The 23455-nt window shown below is 48.1% G+C and overlaps 1 non-coding gene across 1 annotated transcript; it reads right to left on the bottom strand.

Annotated features, from left to right (window-relative positions):
* Nucleotides 1-2945: 2945 nt before the first annotated feature.
* Nucleotides 2946-3029, bottom strand: TRNAL-UAA (transfer RNA leucine (anticodon UAA)). The gene has a single exon. It is a non-coding gene; the product is annotated as a tRNA-Leu (tRNA).
* Nucleotides 3030-23455: the final 20426 nt, after the last annotated feature.

Here is a 23455-nt window from a genome sequence, read left to right as displayed (position 1 = left end):
ATAATAGATCATCACAATACATCACAATTAATATTACCTGGAAAAATTGTTTATATAATAAATTCATATTTTCATAAAGATTTTGTAAGACATGTGTCTATAATTTATAATGAAAGAACTCATTAATTATTTCTGGACCACTTACATTTAATGGACAGACAGATACTTGTCATTGGTTAATAATTGTAAAATAGCTAACCATTAGACACTCAAATTTGGACCTTGTAAACCCAATAATCATTTCTATATTGCATGTCTGACGATCTGGGATGGGGGTAATGATACATTAGTCTCATTCATCGATATATTGAATAATAATAAGTTTAATGTAAATTTCACTTTTGATAGTCACGAAACTCAAATTAATTATTTAGATATACACCTTTATATTGATCTTTCCTGTACCATACAAATGGAGGTATACAGGAAGGTCAATTCACGGAATACTTTCCTTAGATCAGACAGCAGTCATCCCAAGCCCTTGATAAAAGGTATACCTAAGGGCCAGTTCCTTAGGTTAAGGAGGTTATGCTCCACAGACGAGACGTTCAAGCACCACTCGGATAATTTAAAACAAAGATTTATGGAAAGGGGGTACGATGAAGTCACCATAGATGACACTTACCAACATTCATTAAATTTAAAATGCGATGATCTTATTGCCTCTTGTGGTAGTAGGCCAGGCAATCCTAAGAAAACTCTTGGTGGCACCCAAAAAAACATTTGATGGAAACAAACACAAGGTTGATGATACAACACCTTACTTTGTGACTAAATTCAGTAACCAGGCCCAACAAGTGAAAAACATCATTCGCAAACATTGGGAAATTCTTATTTTAGATACCGACTTGCTCCCATTTTTAAAAAATGGTCCAAAGGTAGTTTTCAAAAAGGCTAAAACATTGGCCAATTACCTTTCCCCTAGCCTTTTTTCATCTAAAGCCACTCCCACACTAGAAACAACTAAGGGCTTTTTTAGATGTGGGACATGTAGGATATGTAAATTTGCACATCCCACAAAATCACTTGTAGTTAAAAAACTGAGTAAACCACATGTTATAAAGACATTTATCAATTGTAATACACAGTTTGTAATTTATTACATCTGGTGTAAATGCAGTAAAGGTTATATAGATCGCACCATCAGTTCTCTTAAACAACGCATGATGGAACATGTGAGATTCATTAAGAATAAAGATTTGAAACATCCTGTTTCAAAACATTTTGTAGAATGCCCCCAGGGTGGCCTTGATAACTTCAAATTCATGGCTATTGAGTATATAGCAGCTAACATCCGTGGGGGGGATAGATTAAATACTCTGAATAAGAGAGAGATGTTCTGGATGTTCTCATTGGACACAATGGCTCCTGTGGGCATCAATGTTGATTGGGAACTTCAACATTTTTTACATTAAACAAAGTTCCTCTCTGCTCCTTTCCCCCCCCTACCCCCCCCCCATCCTGCCCCCTCTACCTTTCACCTCCCTCCCACCATACTGTTTGTGTTTTTAATACCCCCTCCTTTCTGGCTCTGTCTATGTACCATCGGTTCCAGCAGGCCAATGGTTAAGTGAAAGTATAAACAAACCAGGAGCTTTACAGTGGTGGCTCAGCCGTCACGTCTTAGGGGAGTTGAAGTGTTTATATCTCCGTGTGATTCCTGCTTGCTGTAAGTAAAGACCAGCTGTGTTTAACACAGCAATCATTTAGAGTCCCTGTCAGAGGGGGCGTGATGATTCTGATAGGCAGGGAGTGCCGATACGTCATCATAGGAGGCGGGAACGGGGGGGGTATTTAAATTGTAAGTGTTTGGTTTATGCTATACTCTTTGACAAAGGCCCTTGGCGGCTGAAACGCGTCAGAGTCTGTTTTGTTGCTGTTTTTTATGTGCCAATAAACGTTTTGTACCCAGCAATTTGCAATTTCGGTCCCACAATTTTTTTCAAAAGGCAGCTGCACCGCCATTCAAGAAACCTCTACATTGAATACCAACCCGGTAGGAGCACGCCCCACAGCATCTGGATTTGGATCTCAAGAGACGTGTGAGTTTCCTCCTTTTTTCCTTATTGCACTGCACCCATTGCCTGTGACACCCATACAGATTATACCCTTATATATAGAGGTTAGTGGGTGTCCACAAAGAGTGGCATCAAGGGTTGCTAGTGTCAAGGATATAATGATATCAATCTGTGTGGTTTGGATTTCTTTTATTGTTTGTACCACATGTCTGTTTCCTGTGAGCATTGCATAGGAACTCTGGCTCCTATTCCTTCACCTTAAACATATTACAAGCTGGAATAACAAAGGGGAATTTATTTATAAAAAACACGTTATACCAGGCTCTAATTTACTGGATTTGGTACGCGGTGTTACACAAAGTCACACTGTTACACAGCGTAAAATACCCCAGGGATGGAGCCCTTTTCTGTCTGCTATGGCTGAACTGAATATCCCCTCATCGGTTGTAGGTAATGCGACAAATAGAGAATGCCTGGATCGCTTAAAAATACGGGCCCACGATACAACACCCCCTCCTTCATCACCCCTTTTACCCCTTCAGAAAAGAACCTCTGATTTGCATTACAGTTCTTTAAGCGCCCCTGGTTTAACATCACCGCCGGGGTATTTACTAAACAAGAGGAGGGGTAGTCTATTAATGCCGTCGGCTGACTGGTTGAAACTGTTAATAAGCTGTTAATGGTTTTTTTCCCCACTGTAAATAAGCCATCTATTGCATGCCCTCTATACTATGAATCGTACTAGTCTAACGACTCTAGATGTAAATACGCATTGTAATGAACTCATGCTTGAAAATGTTGTATCTTTTAAAAATAAATAAATTAATATTTTGACTATTATACACTTGTGCTTTTTATTTTTATGTACCCCGTTGCTGCTAACACATGTACAGACTATATACAAATAAAAAATATATAAAAAGATTTTGTCTGGGGAGGGATTCGAACCCACACAGACATACGTCCATTGGATCTTAAGTCCAACGCCTTAAACCACACGGCCACCCTGACACTTGAGGGGTTTATGCTCTTAATGCAGTATTCTGTCTAAATGTAAAAAAAAACTGCTATGATCTCTTTTAATAGTCTTTTGAAATTTTCTGACATGCGCACTGCGTTATTTCAGAATAAACCTGCCCAGACTTGCCCATATGAAAAAAAAAAATATGTTTGGACATGTCCCAAACGCCTATAAACATGCCCGGACATGCCCCGCATATGTATACGCCCCCCTTCCTATCTACGTCAACAGTATGCACCAATCACAAAAAAAAGAATAAAAAATACACATCATAATAAAAAATTAAAATTGGCGCAAGGGGTGTCAACCACGTTTTTTTGGTGTAGGGGGCGTCAACCACGTTTTTTGGTGTAGGGGCGTCAACCTCAAAAAATTGTTGCAGGGGGCGGAGCCGGATACGGAAGGGGTGGGACACGTGGGCGGTTTTCCCCCCAAAGGGGCGGGGCTTAGGGCAAAAGGGGCGTGGCACCTGTCAAAAAAAAGTTTGACATAATGTATGCCTCCCTACTACTAATATATACGAGGATAGCATCGTCAGCGGCAGACACCAATCATAGCTATATGTTAAAATGGGCAGAAGATCTAAATGTGAAAATAGATAGAGGAGACTGGGAGGATGTCTGGGAATCGGCGGCCAAAACATCAATTTGCACAACAACAAAAGAAAATATTTATAACATTTTATTTTACTGGTACCTAACTCCAAGTAGGCTGAGCCAAATCTTCCCTGGAACACCTGATCTCTGCTGGAGGGGGTGTGGCCAGAGAGGAGATTTGGTACATATCTGGTGGACTTGTCCACAGATCCAAAAGTTTTGGCGAATGATCCAAGACATGATTCAGGAGCTCACAGGGATAAGAGTACAGATGAACCCACTGTCTTTTCTTCTGGCTAAACCTATTGAAGATTTTCAGATATATCTCAGAAAACTAGTATCATTCATCCTCACTGCAGCCCGTTGCTCCATAGCTGCGGCGTGGAAGAAAATTAATGCACCATCTAAGCGCACTGTAATCAGGAGAGTCAATGAAGTTAGGCTCATGGAGCAACTATCAGCGCTACTCAATCAAAAAATGGAACAATTTCATAGTGTATGGGAACCTCTCCCTGCCCACTCCAATCCCACGTCCTCCCCTTTCTCCCTCCCCCCACCTCTACCTTCCAACCCACCCCCCCTTCCCCTTCCCTCACTCTTTCTATTTTCTTCTCTCCACCTATTCTTTTGCATTCCCCAATTAGGGATAGGTAGGGAGACTCCGAATCTCAAGACAAAAATAGAAAGGGAATACAGAGATGAAAAACATCTACGAGCACAGGAAGTATCACCAATTTTTCCTGTAAGCAAACCTCTGGCTTTGTGTCTATGAGAAATATGATGTAACGATATTTCTCTGGAAACTCTGTAATGTCTCCAATCTGCCTATGCCTAAGGAAAATAATTAAAAAGTTTGAAATAAATTGTGTAATACCTCACTATTGTAATCTACACTTTTTGTTTTTTCATTTCTTCATGTACTGCATTGTGCAAGAGAAACAAGTACCAGCGCCAAGGAGGGCTCTATTTTGCAAAGACTGTTCATATGAGATTTGGATAACCTCAGAGGACTCGCGGCTGCAGGACTTTCTGTTTGCAAGTAGACACTCTATACTTGTAATATATTGATATATAATAATTGTCTGCATTTACATTTCATCAGGTTGTTTTTGTGAACAGTATTTACAGGTATATATGGGATATATTTGATTGTCAAAGGGTATAGCGCTATAGTTGTGTATTTGTTCCAGTGACTCAGCCCTCTTGTTACCAGCAGGTATCATGAACCACATGATCAGTAAGGGCTAAATCTCCCATCGGGGGGGGAGAGAGGGGGGGGAGGGGGGAGAGAGGGGGGGGAGGGGGGGGAGAGAGGGGGGGGAGGGGGGGGAGAGAGAGGGGGGGGAGGGGGGGGAGAGAGAGGGGGGGGAGGGGGGGGGAGAGAGGGGGGGGAGGGGGGGGAGAGGGGGGGGGAGAGGGGGGGGAGGGGGGGGAGAGGGGGAGGAGAGGGGGAGGAGAGGGGGGGGAGAGGGGGGGGAGAGGGGGGGGAGGGGGGGGAGAGGGGGGGGAGAGGGGGGGGAGGGGGGGGAGAGGGGGGGGAGGGGGGGGAGAGGGGGGGGAGAGGGGGGGGAGAGGGGGGGGAGAGGGGGGGGAGAGGGGGGGGGAGAGGGGGGGGGAGAGGGGGGGGAGGGGGAGGGGAGGGGGGGGAAACACAGTTACACTCAGAAAGGGATTTGAGGTAGAAGTTTTATCTGAAGAAATAGACCCCCAGGGACGATATATAATCTTAGAAATAAGAGTAGTAAAAGAAAAGGACCCTTAACCCTATAAAAATGCCTGCAGCCCAGTCCTAGTGAGATTCACCTGATTCAACCAAGATACGTCCAAGTTACTGCTGCGACACACTTTATTCGAGCAAATACCCAGTATGTACCTGGCAGATACCTGGAATGCGCCGCTCCTCACCTCTGACAAGCCCCGTTGCATTTGCCTTCCCAGCCTGGGTTCATGCCTGGCTGATGGGCGGCTGATCTGTTAAATGATAATGATTAGGATTTAATAGGCTGCAATGCTTCGCGTGTCTACCAGATGGCATAAATTCATGAATTGTAATGCAGTATATATATATATACTGTGCAGTATTGCAGCCAGTGGGAATAAAATGCTTCCATCCCTGCCTGGAAAATAACTCAATGCACTCGGGCAGAAAACAGTCACAAACCTCAATACACCCGGGTATACCCGAATTCGTGGGACTAGCCGAGCTCGAATAAAGTGTGTCGCCAGTGTACAGCGTCAGCGGTTCTGGAGTGTGAGGAGTTAACTACATCGTAACGAAGATTCACACCCCTCTTCCAGAATTCGTTTGAGCTAAGGATTCCCGAATGAATCCTGTAAGGACTTTACAAAAATATTCCTTTCGGCGGAGATGTAGGGGTGGCAAGTTGCGCCCCTAGCCAAGAATTGTCACATGGCTCAAATCGTGCACCCACTTGCATGCGTGCAGGGGTGTCCAGAGACTGTTTGCAAGTCATTCATTCTGTGGACATTTTATTTAGTTTCTACATCCCAGTAAGTGTTTATACAGTGTAATTGTGAAGAATTGTGTGTTTGTCTGAAAATAAATAAATTACAATTTATTTTGCCCTCCTTTTTGTGCTCAATCCAGAATTCCAGTATTAATGTGTTGATGAGACCTGGTCCACCGTGACAGGCTTATATTAACTGGTGGCAGCTGTGGATGCTGATTGAGCCTATGGTATACTTTCCTGCGGGATTCTGTAACATAGCGGGGGAAACTCGTAGATTGCGAGCTCCCCAGACAAGTGGCAACTTACACACGCTTCAAAAGAGCATGAGGTAGTACACCTTTCCCTTTTCCCCATATCCCTGTGCTTACCATCAAAACATGAGTCAACGCTCAGGGCGGTTCCGATCCTGGGACCGAGCTCGAGTCGTGGAGCGGTGTGCAGGCTATGGATTACCGACAGACGGTCGGCCAAAAGTGCAGCTGGAGGACGACATGGAGAGTCATGAAGCCAGACTGGCTCTATTGGAGGTGTCTGGCCCCTTAGCTGCTGTGGCAGCGGACACCACTCAGCCCGGAGTGCAGGAGGTCAATCCAGCTCCGGAGCTACATGGGGAGGGAGCAAGTGACCACCTGAATATTGGTGGCTTGGTGCCAGGGCGTGTGGAGGAGGTAGTCGCTGCAGCTGCCGGACTTGCCGACCCTGGGCTCACAGCTCTCCTGGCAGCATGGGGAGAAAGGGCTACAGCAGCGGAGCGTATACAGATGCTGGCCGCAGTGCATGGAAAAGCCCCGAACTCCCACCTTGTCAACGGGGGATCAAGATATTCCCTGGTGGACCACCACAGCTTCAGCAAGTTCATGGATGGCACGGACACGATAGACGCTTTCTTGAATGACATTGAGACGTAGTGTCACCGATACAGGGTCCCACGACGGGACATGGTGCTGCGATTACGTCCCTTGTTGTCTGGTAAGGCCAAACGAACTGTGCAGGTCATTCCACAATTATGATGCCGATGACTACGGTCATATACAGTTAGGTCCGGAAATAATTGGACACTGATACAAGTTTTGTTATTTCAGCTGTGTACCAAAATAAATTAAAGTTACAGTTAAATAATGAATATGGGCTTAAAGTGCTATCAGCTTTAATTTGAGGGTATTTACATCAAAATTGGAGGAAGGGTTTAGGAATTACATCTCTTTAATATGTAACCCCCTCTTTTTCAAGGGACTAAAAATAATTGGACAATTTACTCAAAAGCTGTTTCATGGACAGGTGTGGGCTATTCCTTCGTTATTTCATCATCAATTAAGCAGGTAAAAGGTCTAGAGTTGATTCCAGGTGTGGCATTCGCATTTGGAAGCTGTTGCTGTGAACCCACAACATGCGGTCAAAGGAGCTCTCAATGCAAGTGAAACAGGGCATCCTTAGGCTGCAAAAAAAAGAAAATCCATCAGAGAGATAGCAGAAACATTAGGAGTGGCCAAATCAACAGTTTGGAACATTCTGAGAAAAAAAGAACGCACTGGTGAGCTCTGCAACACAAAAAGGCCTGGGCGTCCACGGAAGATAACAGTGGTGTATGATCGTAGGATTCTTTCCATGGTAAAGAAAAACCCCTTCACAACATCCAGCCAAGTGAAGAACACTCTCCAGGAGGTAGGCATATCATTATCCAAGTCTACCGTAAAGAGAAGACTTCACGAGAGCAAATACAGAGGGTTCACTACAAGGTGCAAAACATTCATAAGCCTCAAGAATAGAAAGGCCAGAATAGACTTTGCCAAACAATATCTAAAAAAGCCAGCCCAGTTCTGGAACAGCATTCTTTGGACAGATGAAACTAAGATCAACCTGTACCAGCATGATGGGAAGAAAAAAGTATGGAGAAGGCTAGGAACGGCTCATGATCCGATGCATACCACATCATCTGTAAAACACGGTGGTGGCAGTGTGATGGCATGGGCATGCATAGCTTACAATGGCACTGGGTCACTAGTGTTTATTGATGATGTGACAGAACACATAAGCAGCCGGATGAATTCAGAAGTGTATAGGGATATATTGTCTGCTCAGATTCAGCCAAATTCAGCGAAGTTGATTGGACGACGTTTCACTTTACAGATGGACAATGACCCAAAACATACTGCGAAAGCAATCCAAGAGTTTTTTAAGGCAAAGAAGTGGAATATTCTGCAATGGCTGAGTCAATCACCTAATCTCAACCCGATCGAGCATGCATTTCACTTGTTGAAGACAAAACTTAAGGCAGAAAGACCCACAAACAAACAAGAACTGAAGACAGCTGCAGTAAAGACCTGGCAAAGCATCACAAAGGAGGAAACCCAGCGTTTGATGATGTCCATGCGTTCCAGACTTCAAGCAGTCATTGCCTGCAAAGGATTCTCGACAAAGTATTAAAATGAACATTTTATTTATGATTGTGTTAATTTGTCTAATTTGTCTCATTTCTAATTACATTTGAAATAAGGGGACTGTGTATGAAAATGGTTGCAATTCCTAAACGTTTCATATGATATTTTTGTTCAACCCCTTGAATTAAAGCTGAAAGTCTGCACTTCTATTGCATCTCGGTTGTTTCATTTCAAATCCATTGTGGTGGCATACAGAGACAAAATTATGAAAATTGTGTCAGTGTCCAATTATTTACAGACCTAACTGTAAAAAGTATGTTGCTCACCCAGTACGCCCTCACCCCAGAAGCATACCGGGGCAAGTTCTGGTCCTGGGAAAGATTCCCCTGGGAATCCTATGTGGATTAGGGAGCCCGCATGGCTTTGCATGGGACCCAGTGGGTGGAGGGTTATGGGGTTACCAAGTTCCATACCCTACTGGAATTGATATTCCAAGAGCAACTGTTGCAGCCGCTCCCCTCGGACTTGAGGGCATTGGTCTTTGACCATAAACACAAAACCCATGTAGATGCTGCAAGGATGGCGGATGAGTATGTGGCCAGCAGGGCTTTGATGAACAAGAAAGTGGCTCCCAAAGATGCGGCCAGCCCAGCCAAGGGAGCCAAAACCACCCCTCAGTGGACCCAAAAGCCTGCAGCAGAAGGCAACGCACCCAAAGCTGCAGAGTTTAGACATGAGAGGCAGTGTTTTTCCTGCAACAAGGTTGGTCACCTCAGGCCAGACTGCCCTGACCGGGACCGGTCCGAGGGACCCCATCAGGAGTAACGATCACAAGCTGCGAGGCCGGTCGCCCGTGTGCGACTGGCACACACAGAGGAGCCAAGCACAGCCATGGAACCAACCCACAGAGGGACGTCCACGGGAGAACCAGCACTTGCCACCTCGGAACCAGCAGCGGAGATCGGAGGACATCAGGTTGCACCAGTCGGGCTGCAGCGCAACGATGTCTGGCAGAAGCATCTGCGGAGATGCAAGTAACCATGCCAGATGGAGGACTGCAGTCACTCCATGTTGCCCGGGTCTTTTTGGATTGAGGTGCTGGATGTGGCATGAGGGAGGTGGGGCTATTGCCTGGGTGAGATGCTGAGGTTCTACTTGGCAATGACCTGGGGCATGTTACCTGCATGTTTACAGCCGAGCTAGCCCCTGTTGCAGTGAACACCAGGAGCCAGTCAGTCAAGATTGCAGTGGAACCATCCCCTGTCCCCCTGCATTTAGGACCTACAGTTCCCGGGGTCTCTGCAGAGACCAGACAGGTAAGCCAGACTAAGTCGCACACTGACCCTGACTTACTGTTCCCAGTCCCCCCGACTTAGCCTTGACAAGCGGATGGCCAGCGTTAGCTACCCAGTTTAGGGATGTGGTGCAATCAGATCCCAGCTTGGAGGGCATGAGACTTTGGGAGTTCGAGTCTAAGCCAGGTGATGGGTCTGATTTACTTCTTGTGCACCGTGGGCTTCTGTATAGAGAGCAAGGGACTACGGAGTTAGATGAGGTCTGAACTGGTAAGCGACAGCTTGTGGTATCCACGGAGAATAGGCAGCAGTTGTTGCGGGTAGCCCACTCCATTCCACTAGCGGGGCCTCAGGGGGTCACTCGGACGAGAGCCAGGCTGTTGCAGCGTTACTACTGGATGGGGGCATCCAGCAGAAGACTTGGTATGATCAGAATGCCCATAGCAGAGAGTTCATCCCAGGACAGCAAGTACTTGTTCGCAAACCTACTCAGGAGAACAAATTAATGGCTGCCTGGTCGGGACTGTATCCGGTACTCCAAAAGATTAACGAGTGCAACTATGTTGTACAGGTAGATGTTGAGGCAGAGAGAAATAAGACCTATCATATCAACATGCTTAAGGAGTACATGGCGCCGAGTGTGGAATCGGTGCTGGCCATTTGTAGCCCACCGATGGGGGATCCGTCGAGCAGCGCTCTGCCGGACCTCTTAGGGGAGGCTAGGCAGGAGGGTACTGTAGAGCAGGTTGAGATAGGTTCTCAGTTTAGTGTTAGGCAGAGAGCAGAAGCCAGAGCTATGCTAGAACAGTATAGGGTTCTGTTCACGGACAAGCCGGGCAGAACACATATTACAGATCATCCGGTGCTCACAGGTGATCTGTGCCCTCTGCATAAGTACGCCTGCCAGGTGTCAGCAGAGATTAAGGGCAGTATAGAGGGGGAGGTAGAGGAGATGCTGGCCCTAGAGGTAATTGTACCATCCCAGAGCCCTTGGGCTTGTCCGGTAGACCTGGTACCTAAGAAGGATAGGACCACCCGGTTCTGTGTGGGCTACCGATAGCTCAATGCAGGGACAGTGTCGGATGCTTATCCCATGCCCCGCATGGACGAGTTGCTGGATGAACTCACGGGGGCAAAGTATCTGACCACTGTGGATCTCAGTAAAGGTTACTGGCAGATCCCCTTAACCCAGGAGGCTAGGGAGAAGTCGGCATTCAGTACCTCGAGTGGCCTCTATGAATTCTTAGTGGTGCCATTCGGGATAAAGAATGCCCCGGCTACCTTCCAACGCCTGGTCAATCGGTTACTGGAGGGTATGCAGGGGTTTGCATGGGCATACATGGACGACATTGCTGTGTTTAGCAATTCGTGGGACTCACATTTAGTACATGTAGCTGCGGTGCTAGCCAGAATCAGGGAAGCGGGACTCACATTTAAACCCACCAAGTGCTTAGTAGGGATGGCAGAAGTACTGTACCTAGGGAATAGGGTGGGTGGCGGGCACCTCAAACCAGAGCCAGCCATAGTGGAAGCAATAGTGCGGTGGCCCATTCACAAGACAAAGAAGCAGGTTATGGCTTTTCTAGGCACCGCAGGCTATTACAGAAAGTTTGTCCCTCATTACAGCGCTGTAGCAAAACCCCTGATTGCCTTGACCCAAACGTGACTATTTGTGCTGGTAGTCTGGTCTAGTCTGGTGCCTGTGAAGTCTCCTTTCAGGCACTGAACATTGCACTGGCCAGTGCCCCTATACTAGCTGCACCAGACTACTCCAAAAAGTTTTTGGTGCAGACGATGCCTCGGACTATGACATCGGCGCTGTACTCAGCCAAGTGGAGAAGGAGAGCATTGAACATCCAGTGGTTTATCTGAGCCGCAAGTTGCTGCCCAGAGAAGTGCTTATGCCATCATTGAGAAAGAGTGTTTGGCGATCGTGTGGGCTCTGAGAAAGCTTCAGCCCTATCTCTACGGTCGCCCATTCACTGTAATCACAGACCACAACCCGTTAAGTTGTCTTCAAAGGGTGTCCGGGAAAAATGCCAAGTTACTGCGCTGGAGTTTTGCTTTGCAGGAATTTGACTTCACCATCCAGCACAAGAAAGGCAGTGAACATGGCAATGCGGATGGCCTTTCCCGCCAGGACAATCCTTGCAAACTGATTGTCACGGTAGACCAAGCTTATTAAGACTTTTAATTACCGGAATCATTGATTGAGAAAAGCAGAGATATAAAAATAAATTGCATTTATTCACATAACGAACGTACACAACTATGTTACACAAAAATACAGTAAAAAGACACACTTATTTTGGAAACTGGGATAACAAAACTAATGTTTTCTAATTGCAGACACACAGCAAAATAATTCCCGGTCACTTTCCCTTCCTGTTGCCCCTTGCTGTTGGATTCTGGTCACTTAGCCTCTGAGAAATGTAGGCGATTTACTCAGTGCTGGAACTTCTCAAATGGGACTTAATCTCAGGTGAATCACACAAGATGGAACTGATGGAACTCAAGAAAAACTTAGATGGATCTCACTGTCTGACGGACTGCATGACCTTTTAAAAACTCCCAAAAGGACATCCTGTCAGTCTGCAGTGAATCACTGCGTGGGAACCAACCCCCCCCCCCACCTATGGGCATGCTCTGCCAGCACTTCAGGTAGCCTGGCAGAAGCTTCAATGTATGCTGTGAGTATGTGCCAACTTTGCATTTCAGCCGCTTAGCATATCTAACCAAGCCTACTTCCCTGGAGACATAATACCTCCTTGTCGTAAATCAGTGGTGGGATTGACAGTTTTACCCCAGAATAAAACTCCGCCCCCAAAGTACGTTTAAAAACTGCTTTTCCTATCTAAATGTACTCATAACTTCAGTTCTGTAATACCTCCTGACACACAAGACATATTAATACTTTCCGGCACGCATCCAATGATACTAAATATAACCAGGTCATCCTAAAATTAAGAGAAATATTAATAGCTGTCTCTTAATACCTGCTAGACCCCCCGTGTCTGTAATCATCATGTGCGACTTTGTCCCACCGATACACACATGTAATTTTGATCATATTCCACATTGGACGTCTCATGATATTCTCATATTTAATAAGGTCACTCACTTCATACCTTCTTTAGCCACGCCCCTGGCCTTCTATACCCCCCTTGTCAAGAAATGCTTTGAGGCTCGGCCCCCTGTGTAGATAACTGTGCTATATTTCACACCTATGCCAACATGTGGGACTTTGATCTAGGTAACAGGGACCCTTTGACCAGAGGATATGGTTACTCTATTTTAGCTTTTCCTTCTAACAAGAGGGTTCACACCTCTGGGATCTCTGATGCTTTCCAGTCCTGGCTGTCTTGGAGATGCATAGGCACCGAGCTTGGTAGCCATGACTTCAAAATCCCAGTTCATTCGCAGGGCATCAATATATATACACATTAAACTATATGTAAGGATGCGGGGCTCGCGGCGCTCACGATGCAACCCCTCCTTACTTCCAAATGCCCACACTGCCGTGGGACGGTTCCCTCGCCGCTCCCAGCCTGCCTCCGCTGTGCGGGGGCACTCCCCCCGCTCCCAACGGATCGGCGCTGCCCCGCAGATTCTCGGAGCGCTGGCGGCCTCCTCTGGTCCCGGGCACACACTCACCAACCTTACAGAGCGCGCGCCGAGCAAGGATAATTTATTCACTGCACTAGCAGTGAAACCACGCCCCCAATCCTCACACAGGCTGCCACTTAACCCTAAAGCTCCCCACCTGGCTGCCTATCATAGGAACCAATCCAGGACAGCTCCCTGTGCTCCTCCAGGACTGCCTCCGTTCCCTATTGGTCAGCCGCAATATATAGTACCTGTCTTGCCTCTCTCACATCGCTCGACATAGTCTCCACTGCGGATGTCTACTCTGGCACTTTCTCTCTTTGTTTATTCAGGTCACGACCCGGCTTGGCGGATTGCACTCTCTGGCTCTGGACCCCGGCTCTCAACTGACCTCACTGCTTCTTACGCCCCTTGACCTCTGCTTGGACATTGACTTTCCTGAACTCTCCTCTCCCTGACCTTGGCTAACGGCAACGACTACGGCTCTTCTTTACTGGAACCGGCAAGTATTGCTACAGCTATTACCACCTGGCCTGGCAACGCCTAAAACACCACACTCCGGACACGCTCCTTTTGCTGCGGGTGCGTGCACATATACGTCCCCACCTCAGTATAAGGGATGGGTCTGGTCTGCGGGCAGCACCGGCGTAACATTATGTCAAGCCCACAAGACACAGACCTGACTGATCTGGCCTTTATGATGACGGCCATGTATCAACAAATCCAGGCCTTAACGTACCAGATGGTTCTCCTCACTCAACAGGTACAGGACCTTTCTCTTCAGGCACTACCTGTAGCTGCAGCACCGATACCGGCAGAATCGGTATCCGCCTCGTCCCCAGGTCCGGCCCCTAAGCCTTATGCAGGGGATCCGCACGCCTGTTGTGGTTTTCTCAATCAATGCTAGATCCAGTTTAAGATGGCTCCGCTGCAGTATTCCACTGGTCGTAAGAAGGTGGCTTATGTTTACAGCCTACTCACAGGTAATGCGCTGGCATGGTGTTAGGATGTGCTCACCACAAACGAGACGGGACCACGGTGCTGAGGTGGGAAGGTAGGAACACCACCCACAGCCACGAGGGCACGTCTTGAAAGTAGATTGGTCGGGGATTCCGGATCAAAGCAGGAGAGGTACGGTTGGTAGAGAGTGCCGTTTGCCAAATCCAGGGTTAGAGAGAGGGACGTTGTCGTTTACCGTAAGCCAGGATCGGGATGCCAGAGGTGCGGAGAGTCGAGTAGCCGTGTGCCGAGTTCGGGATGCCAGAGGTACAGGGAGATGTAGCGGAAGCCAGTTTGGTACACGAGGAGGTCTATAAAATAGAACTAGGGAGGCAGAGAATGGTAAAGACAACTGGAACTATGCTCAGCCAAAGAACCAGTGATTTTGGCAGGTATATAAAGGAGAGAGGGTCCAATAGTATTGCAGCCATAAAGGGGTGTGTAGAAGGAGCCAGCTGCAGCAGGGATAGGTCCCTTATGAGTCCCAGGAGATGAGGCATAAAGGGCAGCAATCTGGCTGCATTCAATAGCAGCAACAGTTTGGTTCACTACCTTTAAGAGGCGGTTGCGCCTCCGTGTGGCCGCGCCTCTGTGTAGCAGCGCCCGCGGCTGCGTGCGCGGCCCCACGCCCTGATCCGAGGGCAGAAGAGGAAGAAGAACGTGTGCGCGCGCGCACTGTGCAGGAACTCGCGCGGCTCTCTCCGGCGTCCCTGCGAGCCACGAGGATGTCAGGCAAGGCAGCAGGTAAGTGGGAGACACGCCGTGAACGGCGTGTCTCCTTAATCCTTACAGTACCCCCCCCCCTTCAGGGCCGACCTCCGGGCGACCATGATAAGGCTTGGAAGGGTTTTTGTGATGAAAAGCCCGTAGAAGCCGAGGTGCGTGAAGATCCCGGTGAGGAATCCATGAACGTTCCTCTAGACCGAACCCCCTCCAGTGAACCAGGTATTGTACTCCTCCTCTGGAAATTCTTGAATCCAGGACAAACTGGACCTCGTACTCCTGTTGACCCGAAATCATAATCGGAGGTGGAGAAGAAGTTTTCTTGGAAAAGCGAGGGCTGCGAAACACTGGTTTGAGTAAAGATACATGAAAAACTGGTGGAATCTTCATAGAAGGTGGAAGGCGTAGTTCGTAAGCCACAGGGTTAATCCTCCTAACCACGGGAAAGGGACCGAGGAACTTGGGAGCAAGCTTCATGGTAGGAACCTTCAGCCGGATATTCCTAGATGAAAGCCACACCGTGTCCCCTGGAACGAACTCCGGCACTTGTCGTCGAAGGCGATCTGCTTGGAGTTTCTGTCTCCCTGTAGCTACCTTCAAGTTCTCCTGTATCTTAGACCACAAAACCTTCAGGTGAGAGACGTGTTTGTCCACTGCTGGCACCCCTGATGGTAGTGAAGAGAAGGGTAACCGGGAAGGATGGAATCCATAATTTATAAAAAACGGAGATTCTTGGGTAGAGTCATTGCGGAGAGAGTTCAGGGCAAACTCGGCCCAAGGAAGTAGATCCACCCAGTCCTCCTGTGTATCCGTGATGAAACATCGGAGATATTGTTCTAAGCTTTGATTGACCCTCTCCGTTTGCCCATTGGTCTGTGGATGGTATCCAGAGGAGAACTGAAGAGAGATCCCCAACCTTTTGGAAAAGGCACGCCAAAATCTTGACACGAATTGCGAGCCCCGGTCAGAGACAATGGTAGAAGGAACTCCGTGAAGGCGAAAAATCTCCTGAATAAACACATCTGCCAGCCTGGGGGAATTTGGGAGACCCCTCAAAGGAACAAGGTGCGTTTGTTTGGAAAAACGATCGATGACCACTAAAATAGTATTCTTCCCTTTGGACTCTGGAAGTTCCACAATGAAATCCATAGAGATATGACTCCAGGGACGATCTGGAATGGGTAATGGAAGGAGTAGCCCAGCGGGTCTGACACGAGGTACCTTGTTACGAGCGCAAATGCTACATGCTTTGACAAACTCCTCTACGTCTTTAGCCCTCTCTGGCCACCAGAAGGTACGTTGAACCAGATCGTTGGTCTTCCTTATCCCTGGGTGTCCTGCCGATTTAGACGAATGACACCACTCGAGGACCTTCTTGCGGTGTTGAGGTGCCGTGTAGAGTCTTCCCTCCGGAACCTTGAGTCCCCTTGGAGTCTGTGACTGTTCCGACTGAATTTTGCTCATGACCTCAAAGGAGTTGGCAGACAGGATACAACTAAAGGGGATAATAGACTCAAGCTGTTCCTCGGACCTGTCATCCGCAAGAAATTGTCGAGATAGAGCGTCCGCCTTTAGGTTCTTGGAGCCAGGAATAAAAGAAATAAGAAAATTAAATCGTGAAAAAAACAAAGCCCAGCGGGCTTGTCGAGCATTCAACCGACGTGCTCCCTCCAAGTAAAGAAGGTTCTTATGATCCGTAAGAATGGTAATGGGTGTCTCAGTGCCCTCTAAGAAATGTCTCCACTCCTCCAACGCTAATTTGATCGCCAAAAGCTCCCTATTTCCGACATCATAATTCTGTTCGGCGGAAGAGAATTTCTTAGAAAAAAAAGCACAGGGATGCAGTCTGGCTAACGGAGAAGTTCTCTGGGATAGAACAGCCCCAGCCCCAATGTCCGAAGCATCTACCTCCAAGGTGAATGGGAGTCCAGGATCTGGGTGGGTGAGGATGGGAGCAGACACAAAAGCCTTCTTGAGACTCTCAAACGCTTCTTTAGCGGTCACTGACCATGATGACGGATCTGCCCCTTTCTTAGTGAGGGCGGTTATGGAGGAAACGGTATCAGAAAAATTGCGGATGAACCATCGATAATAATTCGCAAAACCTAAAAAGCGTTGCACGGCTTTGAGAGTAGTCGGAAGAGGCCACTCCAAGATAGCTTTAAGTTTCTCCGGATCCATTTTGAAACCGGAATCCGAGATAACGTAACCCAAGAACGCCACGGATTTAAGGTGGAACTGACACTTCTCCAATTTCGCAAAAGATGGTTCTCCCGCAAACGTAATAGTACTTGTTGAACGTGTTTAATATGATCTTGAGCGGTCTTAGAAAAGATGAGGATGTCATCTAAATAAACAATAAGAAAAGTGTTGAGAATGTCCCGAAAGATCTCGTTGACAAAATCCTGGAAAACTGCTGGTGCATTGCACAACCCGAAAGGCATAACAAGATACTCGTAGTGGCCGTCATGTGTGTTGAAAGCAGTCTTCCACTCGTCCCCCTCTCGTATCCTTACTAAATTGTAGGCACCTCTCAGATCCAATTTAGAAAAGATGGTTGCTCCCTGGAGGCGGTCGAATAATTCCGGAATCAAAGGCAGGGGGTAGCGATTTTTGCGGGTGATATTATTCAAATCCCGATAGTCTATGCATGGACGGAGAGATCCGTCCCTCTTTTTGACAAAGAAGAAGCCTGCTCCGACCGGGGAGGAAGACTTTCTGATGAAACCCCTCTCCAAGTTCTCGGCAATGTAGGTGTTCATAGCCTTTGTCTCTGGGAGAGAGAGAGGATAAGATCTTCCCCTGGGAAGAGGTGCGCCAGGAAGTAAGTCAATGGGACAATCAAACGGACGGTGCGGCGGTAGTACCGCAGAACGTGCCTTGTCAAATACGTCACGGAAATCCCAGTACACAGAAGGTAAGGAGTTGATCTTCTCGGATATGGTAGACACTCCTCCAATCCTCTGGAAAACCCTGGTACATGTCTTGGCACAAGAAGGAGCCCACTGAACCGGTTCCCGATCCGTCCAGTCGATGCGAGGATTATGAAGTTGAAGCCAGGGAAGACCCAAAATCAACCCAGCAGAGGGCGTGTGGATGACATCGAGAGTAATAATCTCTGTATGGACGTCCACGAACTGCAGTAGGAGAGGTACCGTCTGAAGCGTGATAAATGCTGGCTTTAGAGGTCGACCATCGATGGCCTCCAGACCTACAGGCGTCTTCTTGTTGACAAAAGGAATATTGTTCTGTCTAGCAAAAGTTTCATCAATGAAATTACCTGCAGAACCGGAATCAATGAACGCCCGTGCCCGAGTGTGGAACCCCTCTCCAGACAGCATTATAGGTAAGACTATCCTGGTGGGAAGGATGTTTTGGATGATGGAAGAAGGGGTCAATATTCCCAATGAAACTCTCCCGTATCTCACTGGAAGCTGGCGTTTCCCGGTCTATGGGGATACTGGGGCAAGGCGTGAGTGGAATTGCCACAGTACATGCAAAGACCGGCCGTGCGCCTACGTAACTTCTCAGCCGGAGATAGTCTGTTGCCCCCCAACTGCATGGGTTCAGGAATGTCCCCGGAAGAAGGTGACGGAGCCACGAAGGAGGGTGCAAGAGTTCTTGGAACCCGTAAACGATAATGAGAACGTTCATATTTACGTTCCAGCAGGCGTTGATCCACCCGAATAGCCAGAGCGATTAAGTCCTCTAGGTTAGTAGGACGATCCCGTGCGGCGAGCTCGTCCTTTAGGGTCTCCGATAATCCTTGCCAGAACGCGGAAGATAGGGCGTCATCGTTCCAACTCGTCTCAGCAGCAAGAGTGCGAAACTCCACCGCATATACAGCAACCGAACGGTCTCCCTGGTTAATGTGGTGAAGAGCAGAAACTGCCGTTAACTTCCGTGCTGGTGTATCAAAAACTCTTCGGAATTCCTCAATGAAGAGATCGATGTCCTGTGTGAGAGCCCCCTGTTGCTCCCAGATGGGAGAGGCCCATGCCAGTGCCTGGTCGGTGAGAAGGGAGTAGATGTAGCCAACCCTGGAGACAGAAGACACAAAGCGAGAGGGAGAGAGACGAAATTGTACAAGACATTGGTTAATGAAGCCCCGACATCCTTGAGGATCCCCCGCATAATGTCTTGGTGGCGGAATACGTGGTTCCGGAGTGAATGGAGATAACGAAAAAGGATTAGGCTGTGCAGGGGGTGCCACGAGTGGAGATTGCCGAGTGAGGGTTCGGACCTGAAGAGTAAGAGAGTGGAGGCTTTGCTGTATGGTATCCATCCATCTATCGGATTGCTCCAAATAAGTCTCTAATCTGGTAAACAGAGCAGTATGGGCATTTAAAGTCCGCTCCACCTCAGCTTGGTCCATGTTTGTTGGGCTGAGCATAATGTTAGGATGTGCTCACCACAAACGAGACGGGACCACGGTGCTGAGGTGGGAAGGTAGGAACACCACCCACAGCCACGAGGGCACGTCTTGAAAGTAGATTGGTCGGGGATTCCGGATCGGAGCAGGAGAGGTACGGTTGGTAGAGAGTGCCGTTTGCCAAATCCAGGGTTAGAGAGAGGGACGTTGTCATTTACCGTAAGCCAGGATCGGGATGCCAGAGGTGCGGAGAGTCGAGTAGCCGTGTGCCGAGTTCGGGATGCCAGAGGTACAGGGAGACGTAGCGGAAGCCGGTTTGGTACACGAGGAGGTCTGTAAAATAGAACTAGGGAGGCAGAGAATGGTAAAGACAACTGGAACTATGCTCAGCCAAAGAACCAGTGATTTTGGCAGGTATATAAAGGAGAGAGGGTCCAATAGTATTGCAGCCATAAAGGGGTGTGTAGAAGGAGCCAGCTGCAGCAGGGATAGGTCCCTTATGAGTCCCAGGAGATGAGGCATAAATGGCAGCAATCTGGCTGCATTCAATAGCAGCAACAGTTTGGTTCACTGTACCTTTAAGAGGCGGTTGCGCCTCCGTGTGGCCGCGCCTCTGTGTAGCAGCGCCCGCGGCTGCGTGCGCAGCCCCACGCCCTGATCCGAGGGCAGAAGAGGAAGAAGAACGTGTGCGCGCGCGCACTGTGCAGGAACTCGCGCGGCTCTCTCCGGCGTCCCTGCGAGCCACGAGGATGTCAGGCGAGGCAGCAGGTAAGTGGGAGACACGCCGTGAACGGCGTGTCTCCATAATCCTTACACATGGGCCTCCCCGATTTGGGAACTGCGTCCCGAGATCACCCGAGATTACGCAGCCTTTAGACGAGACTTTTGACAGGTCTTCGATACCCCTGCACGCCAAGAAACTGCCTCTGACTCCCTGCTTCAGCTTTCACAGGTACGTCGGTCCATGGCCCAATACGCCTTGGAGTTCAGGACCATAGCAGCTGAGACACGATGGGATCAGGAGGCCCTAGTCTCTGTATTCTGGCGAGGTTTATCGGAGTCTGTGAAGGACGAACTCGCAACCCAACCCAGGCCAGGACTTCTGGAGTAACTCATCTCCCAAGCCAATCGTGTGGATCAGCGTCTTCAGGTTTACGCCCTTCCGTGCTCCTTTTCCCAGGTTCTCTTCTACTACGGGACCTGCCGTCTCCCCGCTGCCCGCTCTGGAGGCTCTGGAGCTGATGCAACTCGGAGTCCAGCGTCCTCGGGTACCTATACGACAGTTGCACCAAGCCGGAGGATCATGTTACTATTGCGGATCTTCCGAGCATCTGACCCGCGAATGTCCACTTTGTCCGGGAAACGACCAAGCCCAGTGAGTACGAATGGACTCTTCCTGGGTGCTAAATCTCCTTGTCCCCCTCCCAGGAAGGAACTTCCAAAAAAATTGACCATCCCCGTTTCCCTCTCTGGTTCAACCTTTCGCATCTCCACAGCAGCATTTATCGATTCCGGCGCAGGAGGAAACTTCATGGACCAAACCTTCTCTGAACAGAACCGGATTCCTCTCCGTAGGAAGAAGTCTCCTGTTGCCTTGGTCGGGATCGACGACCGTCCGCTCACCCCGGCATATATCTCCTTGGAAACTTGTCCCATCACCCTTTCTTCTCATTCCCACAAGGAGACCCTGCCCTTTGATGTAATCCATTGACAAAGTTGAGACATTAGGGGGTCTGGCATAACAACATAACAGCATTTAGGATGAAGCCATTTTGTGTGAATATTTCAATCCGCCATCTTGTCTTGTCTCTGTGAGTCTTAATTTCTGTGTTTCATTTCTGTATAAACAAATGTGTGAAGCAGAGAATGGAATGTTATCGCTCTTAGCTGAATTTATTGACCCTTCCTCATCCAATCAGCTTCAAATTGAAAGTGTAAACAGGCTAAAGGTTATGAGAACCCATGAAATAAACTTAGATTCTTGCAGTGAAACTAGTTCTCACACAAATACCAGGTGGCAGAATAGGCACATCCCATTTAACCCCAGAATGGTTTCTAGCTGACAGGCAGTTATACAATATTATTATGTATTCCAAAATGACATCGACTTTAATATTGTTATGTATTACAAAATGAGGTAATATTAGTGACGCGCAAGCCCCCATTGAGGGAGGACACTTTTTAGGATTTAGGGTATAAATATATGGCATACCATGTTTATTGTTTAGAGAGCTTTTGTTTTGAAGCTGTCTCCGTAGTGCACTTGACTTGAATAAATTCACGTGTTATTCTGTTTCAAAATAACATCAGACTGTGTTTTTTATTTACGCTTTTCTCACCATGCTCCTGGAACACCGTGTGGCGAAAATGGGGGTAATCAGCGCATTAATAAAGGCAGTGGGCTCAGCTGGTTACCCCTATTTCGCGTTGGGGATGAAGGGGTTAATTCTATATGCATGGCTGTCCCCATTTTGCAGGCTAATCTCTACCTGCAGTGAAGTGCCTTTCTGTTACTGTTTTAAAATGTACCGGCAGGATGCTATTTTTTTGTCTGCCTGCCTTTGTGAAGCAGTAGGAACAAATGTTATGCATACAGGAGCCCCCTGTTGGGATGAAAGACCCCAGATTCGTAAAGGGTCACTTAATCAGGATGTTTCTGAGTAGCAGATCCTGTTACTCCTCCTGGATAGTTCACACCTTCGGACCAAACTCCAGACATTGCGTCCCCAGAAATGAGTGGCCCCTTTTCACTTAGCAGTGCTACCAAGCTGCTTACTGAGCATGCTCAGAGTTACCTGAGCTGGCTGTAGGACTGGCCCATGTGACCTGGCAGGTTCTGATAGGAGGAAGATAATTCGTTGCCAATGGGATGAGGCTAATGTAAACCCCACAGGCCCTTATCCTTAAAAAGGCCTGTACCCCTCATTCCTGTGTTGTTGCTGTAACCTGATTTCTTCAAGTGGATAAGACCTAAGTACAGCGGCTACGATTCCAGAACGCAAGGGGTTAAAAACATCGCAACGAGGAAACTTGCCCTGCTTCAGGATTTCGTTAGCCCTGGGTATCCAGCAAATCCCAGAGAACCAGAAAGGACTTTGCACATTCACAGAAGGATTGGACTGGCTATGTATTTGGCAATTTGCAAATGGACTACATTTTAAAGGACAATCTTCTGCTGCTTTGGCACCTTTCTGGACATTATCCTCTGTTTCTCTACCCGTGAGTGTAATTATTAAGTTATTCTGCAGTTGTCGTGTGTTTGCCTATCAAGGGAATAAATCTCAGTTTATTTTGCTCAACCTGTTCTGCTCAATCAGGACCCACGAAATATAAATGTGTTATTAAGCGCGTCCCCGTGACAGGCGTTTAAAACTGGTGGCAGCTGGTGAGATACTGATTGAGCCTATATTGCAGTGTTCTGTAATATAGTGAGGACCTTGTAGATTGCAAGCTCCTCAGACAAGTGGCAACTTACACACACTTCCAAAGAAGAACGAGATAATTCACTGGTCTCTGGACCCATAACCCGGTGGCACCATGAGTCTGCGCTCAGGGAGGTTCCGTTCCTGGGACAGAGAGCAAGTCGTGGAGAGATGTGCGGGATATGGCTTAACGACAGACGGTCGTTCCAAGAGTCAGCTGGAGGAGGACTTAGAAGAATATGAGGGCAGAGCGACCCAATTAGCTGCACTTGCAGCGGATGGTACTCAGCCCGGAGTTGAGGCGGTCCCTCCAACTCTGGAGCTGCAAGGACAGGGGGAGAGTGATGCTGACCACCCGGTCGTGGGTGGCTTGGTGCCAGGGAGTGCGGAGGGGTTCGCGGCTGCGGCCGACGGACTGACGGCCACTGGACTCAGCGCACTGCTCGCCACCTGGGGAGAGGGAATCAGCTACGAGCAGCGGTTAAAGCTCCTCACGGTAGTACTTGGAAAAGGTTCCCAATCCCACCTTGTAAACGGGGAACAAGAGCTTTCCC

Source organism: Ascaphus truei, chromosome 7 (assembly GCF_040206685.1).
Source record: "Ascaphus truei isolate aAscTru1 chromosome 7, aAscTru1.hap1, whole genome shotgun sequence".
In the NCBI taxonomy this organism is placed as follows: Eukaryota; Metazoa; Chordata; class Amphibia; order Anura; family Ascaphidae; genus Ascaphus; species Ascaphus truei.
The sequence above is the reverse complement of the archived record's forward strand: the minus strand, read 5'-3'. Positions and strand labels throughout refer to the sequence as shown.